Source organism: Convolutriloba macropyga, chromosome 14 (assembly GCF_964194025.1).
Source record: "Convolutriloba macropyga chromosome 14, txConMacr16.3, whole genome shotgun sequence".
NCBI lineage: Eukaryota > Metazoa > Xenacoelomorpha > Acoela > Convolutidae > Convolutriloba > Convolutriloba macropyga.
The window spans coordinates 17169242-17177361 of NC_134481.1; the positions used below are offsets into that span (position 1 = coordinate 17169242).

At 33.6% G+C, this 8120-nt stretch overlaps 1 long non-coding RNA gene across 1 annotated transcript; it reads left to right on the forward strand.

The window, feature by feature from the left end:
* Positions 1-1084: 1084 nt before the first annotated feature.
* On the forward strand, positions 1085-2125 carry LOC142353325 (uncharacterized). The gene is made up of 2 exons (XR_012761044.1): positions 1085-1404; positions 1754-2125. It is a non-coding gene; the product is annotated as an uncharacterized LOC142353325 (long non-coding RNA).
* Positions 2126-8120: the final 5995 nt, after the last annotated feature.

Sequence of the window (8120 nt, forward strand, 5' to 3'; positions counted from 1 at the left end):
AAACTCTGCTTCCAGGAGTTTGGAGGTCCTATTTTTGGTTTTGACAATGAAATTGCTTTAACTTTTATTCACGGCTTGTTCTGCTAAACTTTCCGTTCGTAATCTCCATCGGATTTTTTTGCAATTATTTGCTTGCGCTTCACAAGCTCAAAAAAAACTAACTTTAGTGACTTTGTTTTGGACTTTCGTAGGTTCTTTTTTCTGATACTTAAACATTTTAACAACCCAGGTTTAAGTGCGCGCACTAGACCACTCTCATCAGACCATTTCCCGGACTTTGCCCTCTTATCAGACCATCGTGCGACCCAGAGCCCTCTGACCAGACTATTGTGCGACCCAAATTTTTGTGCGACTCTAGTGCGACCAACGCTCCCTCTGATCAGACCATACTCCAAACTTTGTCTTGTGATCAGACCATTCCTGAATACATGTTATAATCTGTTGTTATTTGTTTAAATTAATCATTTCAAACTTCTATACTACTCAACTTAAAAATGAATAATTTAGTATATCTTGATAAGGTTAGGACAAAACTAGTTGATAAAAATATAAACAAAAAATCTTTTTGAAGTGCCTGCAGTTTTTCTTTTGAGTCATCAAAAACATTGATAAAAAACTGCTGTCAAATAAATATGGTCAAGTCAGTTAATGCTCTGTGGTCACATTTTGGGGCAACTTATGTCCAGACTTTGGTCTCTGATCAGACCGTAGTGCGACCATTGTCCAGACTTTCGTTCGACCTATGATCAGACTAGAGTCCAACTTTGCCCTCTGATCAGACCGCAGTGCGACCATTGTGCAGACCATTTCCCAGACGTTGCCCTCTGATAAGATCGTAGTGCGACCGTTGTCCAGACCATCGAGCAACTCAAGCGTTTCCCAGACGATGTATTTTGGGCCTCACCACGCCACCATTGTGCGACCCAAATGGTCCAATCAGAGCGTTCTAAGGTCGCGCACCTGAACCTGGGAAGCGTCATTGAACGAAAAAAAGCTGAAGGAAAATACGCAAAACAATGTACGCTCGTCAACAATTTAAATGGAAAATATTAACATCAAAAAAAATTCCGGAAGAATAATGAAATGGTTCCACTGTTAGTCTGGAAATGTTGGACAGATACGACATTCAAAGTTCAGAGTCAGGAATCTACGCTTTCCCGATAGTTCTGGGACGAACAATGTTTTCCCCCTTATTTGGATATTTGGTTGACAAAGGTTACCCCATTATGATTTTCGCAGGCGTCGGCTGTTTCTCAACAGCTTTTGGCTATATCTTACTTTACATTGCCAAATTTGTCACCTTCTTTGAAAGTTTAGCTGTTTTTGAAGGCGCGTTTTTCCTAATTGGCTGCACATCATCGGCGTCCATTGTGTCGTTTATTCCGATAAATCGGCTAATTTTTGGTTCGGCTACATTAATTGGCAACTAGCTGCTTTCATCCTGCATGAATACGCACTTGTCACTATTTTCTGTCTTACATTTAAGAAAGATGCTAAATTGACAGAAATGAATGAAAACCGAATTGGAAACTAATTGCATAAAAGCTCCTCGGCCTAATAATTGAGGGCTAAAATGATAAGATTCTGAATAGCTTTAACTATATCAAGATTCTTAGAATTAAGTTAGGTATCCAATTTAGGTCTTAAGTAAGTCATAACAAAACTCGCCCAATCGTGATATAGGCTGATTGTTACTGGTCTACTGGAAAACAATAGAAACCGTAAAAGAAGCTTTTTGCCAATTAATGTACAGGTGAAGAAAGCAGCTCTGTGGACAGTTTAGCCGCATCAGCAATGTACATCTGCTTCGGGTCGAGTATAATGATAGGTATGGGTGTTTTTGGGGGTGTTGTCAATGATAGATTGGGTTTTGAAAATACTTGTCTTCTCCTGGCATGTTTCTGCACGACAGTTGGGATTCTAATATCAACTTACTTTCTCAGGAAGGTCAAAAACTCAAACACGCCTTATCAAAACGGAAGAAAAAGTGAAGAAACGAACATTGATGAGTATTCAAAAACACCTTTGATGGATTCAGTTGATTAACAATGTAGAGTAGATTACATCAGTTGCATCAAAATTTGTCCAATGCAAAAATGCTTAATTTATTCCTTAAATTTCCTGATTTTTTGCTGAATAATCCGATTAAAAATTAGCACTAGTCACTACAAGCAAGCTTCATGAAACTTATGCGTATGATTTGATCACAAGTTTGATTGCGATAGTTTCGTATCAACTGCTTTGGGCCGCTGAGGCTTGCCATTGTCTTCGGAGCATGATTAAATGAATTAGTCTTATCAAAAAAATTTGGGGATTATACTCTGTTGCCGTATGTTATTCTAACCCGGGTCACTGATCACACAACTTTCTTTGATTTCGTAGTATTAGGTCATATATGATTTGTATGACTTCTTGGTAGTCATACAAGGATCATACAAAAATCAAAACCTACTCTCAAAAGAATCCACTCGTTATGCTCTATCATACTGATACTGAAATAAAAACAATCAAGGATGCAAAATGTGATGAAAAAACTTTTTTCTTTGTAATCATACTAGGTCATATATGATTTGTATAATTTCTTAGTATTCATACAGGGATCATACAATAAAATTAATGATACCAGGAAAAAAAATCAATTAGTGAGCTTCAGGGGAAACAAATAAAGCCATAATTGGCAATTCCATTTCTAAAAAAAGGCAAATTAAAAATTGAAAATTCTTTGAAGTCATACTAACTCATATAAGACTTATATGATATCTTGGTATTCATATGTCATAGTGGTGTTTCCGGTGAGATTAACAATTAGGTAAAATATTGCGCATAGTTTGGTTATTGTGTCATAACATCGATTGCTTGACTAGTGACCACCAATATCGCTATTGAAACCGCCCATGCGTTTCCGTATCAGTGTCTGATTGGCACATTTAAAAGGCGACTAATTTACTCCGATTAGTAAGTTTAATCCGTTTTTGCAACCTTTGGCAGAGAGCATTTCAAATCGAATTTTTTTCCACCTTTCTTCCGCCTTTGAGCAATTATTAGTATAAAATTAAATCATTTCTCAGATCTTTTCTTTAATTGCCCTTTTTTCCAAAAGGGGGGCTACTCTCGAATAGAACTTAAGCGACCAATTTAATGAGCAATCAGAGACGACTAATAACTTTCCACGTATGCACATACTTTGTTAAACTGAATAGAACGAAATACCCGCGCTATATTAATTAGCCGAAATAAAATACAAAACAAAAAACATTTCCGACTGGGAACCGATCCGCCAGTCCGAACAAATGACCCGCAATTTTTGGATAACCTCGAACAGTGCACAGGAGGCATATGGTCGTGAACAACGGTCGTTTAGGATTTCAAAAATAGTAGCAACTAATCAATTAGCTTTTATCAAGCAATATTGCACTTCACAGAGATGACAGAATTTCAAATGTAATTAACCCAATTGAACATTTAAAATATCTCCATGATACTAAAAGCACTGTTAATATAAATGTAATTTTTTAAATTACAAGTTAAAAAATACTGTCATATGTTTTCCTTAGCGCTCAAAAACTTCTAATTGAACAACTTTGTGAAAAAAATTTATATGATAGAGATATATATGACTGAGCTACGATACTAGAGGATGTTACTCTTGTATTCCTCTAGTCATTTTGATAAAAAGAATATTTAAGAAAAACGTGGCATCATTAGAAAATCAGCAGTACGTAGATGATATAATCTGCAAGACATTAATCCAAGGATTGGTCAAACATTTGATGATTACTGTATAAGTTGGAATATAAGTTAAACGCCATTTTCAGTTTCTTTGGCAAAATACTTTTGATAATTTTTCACCGAAAGGAGCTGTAAGTTGATCTATACGTTGAATGCAGGAACAACTCTATTGAGTTCAGATCCTAGAGGATGTTATTCTGTATTCCTCTAGTCATTACTGATTAAAAATTTATTTCAGAAAAACGTGGCATTTTTATTGAAAAATCAGCAGCACGTAGACGATATAATTCGCAAGATGTTAATCCAAAGATTTGTCAAATTTTTCGAAAAATTTTGTGTAAGCAGGCGAGTAAGTTATACGTCAATTTCATTTTCTTTGGCAAATATCTGTCAATTTTTTTCACCGAAAGGAGCCGTAAGTTGATCTGTACGTTGAATGTAGAAACAGCTCATAATTTTAACTGTGAAAATTTCTGTCAACTCTTCTCTTGGTCCTGTTTTTGCGGTAAAACTCTAATCTCAGCCAAGTCCGTTTTCGTCGGAATGCCAGATGTAGCACTATAGTCAACAGTTGTCACAGTGAAAAGCAAAGATAATATATACTTTATAAGTTTTTTATATATAATTCGTAATATATACCTCTTAACTCTTTATATCATAAAACCGTTAACTTTATATTCTTTTGTCAAAATTTTTACGTCAGTTTGGCCTACAGAATTGACAAAAAATATTTCTAAAATTTTAACCAATTTGAAAAAAAGTGGAACTGTAAACAAAAAAATTGTTGTAAAATTAAAGGATGTGGGTCAACAAAATGTACAGCTGCAGCACCATTTCAAAATAATGATTATCACAAATTGAAAGAAAACATATTCTTTCCAGGTCATTTTGGATAGTGTTGCGTCTGAAATAAAAAAAATAATTGACTGTTTCAAAATCAAAGTCAATCGCGGAAGAGGCGGAATTTCTGCAAAAAGAGTTTACTAAAAGTTTACTAAAAATCATTGTCTCCTAACATTTTGATGATTATTGTATAGGTTGAAGTATTAAACGCCATTTTCAGCTTCTTTGACAAAAATATATGTAAAAAAATTTTTTCACCGAAAGGAGCTGTAATTTGATCTGCACGCTGATTGCAGGAACAACTCTATTGGGTTCAGACCCTAGAGGATGTCATATTGTAATCTTGTAGTCAATTCTGATTAAAAATTTTTTTAAGAAAGACGTGGTAATTTTATTGAAAAATCAGCAGTACGTAGACGATATAATTCGCAAGATGTTAATCCAAGGACTTGTCAAGTTTTTCGAAAAATTTTGTGTATATTGGGGTATAAATTATACTTCAATTTCATTTCCTTTGGTAAATATCGGTTAATTTATGTTCACCGAAGGGAGCCGTAAGTTAATCTGTCCGCTGAATGAAGGAAAAACTCATAGTTTTGACTGTGAAAATTCTGTCAATCTTTATCCGTTTCCTGTTTTGTGGTAAAACTCTATTCTGAGTCAACACCCTTTTCATTGAATTGACAGCTGTATCATTACAGTCATCATATTTCACAAAAAAAAACAACAATAATAAGTAATTCCTAATTAATGATATGTACTTCATAATTTGGAGAACTTTTGTTTTGTTCCGTTTTACAAACAGATTTGCCGCTATTGGATAACAATTTTTTGATCAACCTTGCCTCTTAACTCATGAAATCCTTGAATCGTTTAATTTACAATTATGTAACAAATTTCTGCTTTCAATTTGGCCAACAGAACTGACAGAAAACAAATTCGGGCTTTAAACCATTTTTAAAAGAATGGGAAGGTACAAATAAAAACTGTTCTACTTTTAAATGATGTGGTGTCAAAAAATGTAAAGCATTAGCGCTACTTCAAACTAAGGGTTATTTTAAATTGAAAAAAACATTGTAGTGCTAAGGCCATTTTTGATAGTGTTGCTTCTGACGTATATTAAAAATTAGATCACTGTGATACAAAATCAAAGCTAATGGTGGAAATGGCGGAATTTTTGCAAAAAGTTTAAACTTACTAAAAAAAACCTTGTCTCCCGAATTTTAGCTTTGAAAACGTTGTTCATTCGATATCCGGGTATCACTTTTCAAAATGCACAGTTCGGATCTTGATTGAGAATTGCATAAAAGTGTAAAATTAAAAAAGGATTGCCTTATTTTCAAACTGTTATTCATGCTGCAGAGAAATCCTGTTTTCAACCATAAATTCTGCGCTTCTAATTGTAGTTTTGATTCAACGCTCAAACTCTAGAGTTGATTTTTTTTTATATTTTGAAAGGTGTTTCATAAATATATAGCGAGACTTAGTAGCGCTTAGAAGAGTTAAAATTAGGTGAGGTAAGTGTTTATCAAAGTCGACAAAATAGACAAATTTGAAATTTTCTTACACGATTATATTGTAATTGCGTTGAGTCAGGAACTGTCAAATCAAAATGTTCATTTCAAAACCATGCAAGAATGTTTCGCCGAGATTTTTTCCATCAACGCTTTTAACGATTATCTTACCTCATTGTGTCAAGATTTCGGCGTGGGCCGTATAGTTTCTTCGTCAAAACTAATATAAAACTTTTTCACCAGTTTCATAATCAGCTCTGTAAAATGTTGTTTTTTGATAGTCTCCGGAGAAGTTCTTGTTTCACATATTTGTCAAGTCTTGACATATCCTGTTCCTTTTTCTGTAACAAAAGTGTGTATTTCTTGGATTTCAAAAGGAGTTCCAACTAAACAATTGGCCTTTACCAAGTAATATTACAATTCACAGAAATGACGGAATATCGAATGTAAGCAAACCAATTGATATTTTAAAACCACTCCATGATAGTAAAAGTATTGGTGAGATAATTGTATCTTTTTAAATTACAGTTTAACAAATAGTACCATAGATTTTCCTTAGCGCCCAAAAACTTCTTATTGAACAATCTTTTGTGAAAAAATTTACATGATAGAGATACATCTGATTGAGTTGAAATCCTAGAAGATGTTATACTTGTATTTATGAACCATTTTTGATAAGAGAAGCAATTAATAATAACGTAGCATCATTGGAATTTCAGCAGTACGTAGATGATATAATTCGCAAGACATTAGCTAAGCATTGGTCAAATTTTGATGACTATTGTATAGGTTGAAGTATTAAACGCCATTTTCAGCTTCTTTGACAAAAATATATATAAAAAAATTTTTTCACCGAAGGGAGCTGTAATTTGATCTGTACGCTGATTGCAGGAACAACTCTATTGGGTTCAGACCCTAGAGGATGTCATATTGTAATCTTGTAAAAATTTTTATAAGAAAGACGTGGTAATTTTATTGAAAAATCAGCAGTACGTAGACGATATAATTCGCAAGATGTTAATCCAAGGACTTGTCAAGTTTTTCGAAAAATTTTGTGTATATTGGGTATAAATTATACTTCAATTTCATTTCCTTTGGTAAATATCGGTTAATTTATGTTCACCGAAGGGAGCCGTAAGTTGATCTGTCCGTTGAATGAAGGAAAAACTCATAGTTTTGACTGTGAAAATTCTGTCAATCTTTATCCGTTTCCTGTTTTGTGGTAAAACTCTATTCTGAGTCAACACCCTTTTCATTGAATTGACAGCTGTATCATTACAGTCATCATATTTCACAAAAAAACACCAATAATAAGTAATTCCTAATTAATGATATGTACTTCATAATTTGGAGAACTTTTGTTTTGTTCCGTTTTACAAACAGATTTGCCGCTATTGGATAACAATTTTTTGATCAACCTTGCCTCTTAACTCATGAAATCCTTGAATCGTTTAATTTACAATTATGTAACAAGTTTCTGCTTTCAATTTGGCCAACAGAACTGACAGAAAACAAATTCGGGCTTTAAACCATTTTTAAAAGAATGTGAAGGTAAAAATAAAAACTGTTCTACTTTTAAATGATGTGGTGTCAAAAAATGTAAAGCATTAGCGCTACTTCAAACTAAGGGTTATTTTAAATTGAAAAAAAAAACATTGTAGTGCTAAAGCCATTTTTGATAGTGTTGCTTCTGACGTATATTAAAATTTAGATCACTGTGATACAAATCAAAGCTAATGGTGGAAATGGCGGAATTTTTGCAAAAAGTGTAAACTTACTAAAAAAAACTTTGTCTCCCGAATTTTAGCTTTGAAAACGTTGTTCATTTGATATGCGGGTATCACTTTTAAAAATGCACAGTTCGGATCATGATTGAGAATTGCATGAAAGTGTAAAATTAAAAAAGGATTGCCTTATTTTCAAACTGTTATTCATGCCGCAGAGAAATCCTCTTTTCGACCGTAACTTTTGCGCTTCTAATTGTAGTTTTGATTCAATGCTCAAACTCTAGAGTTGGTTTTTTATTTTGAAAAG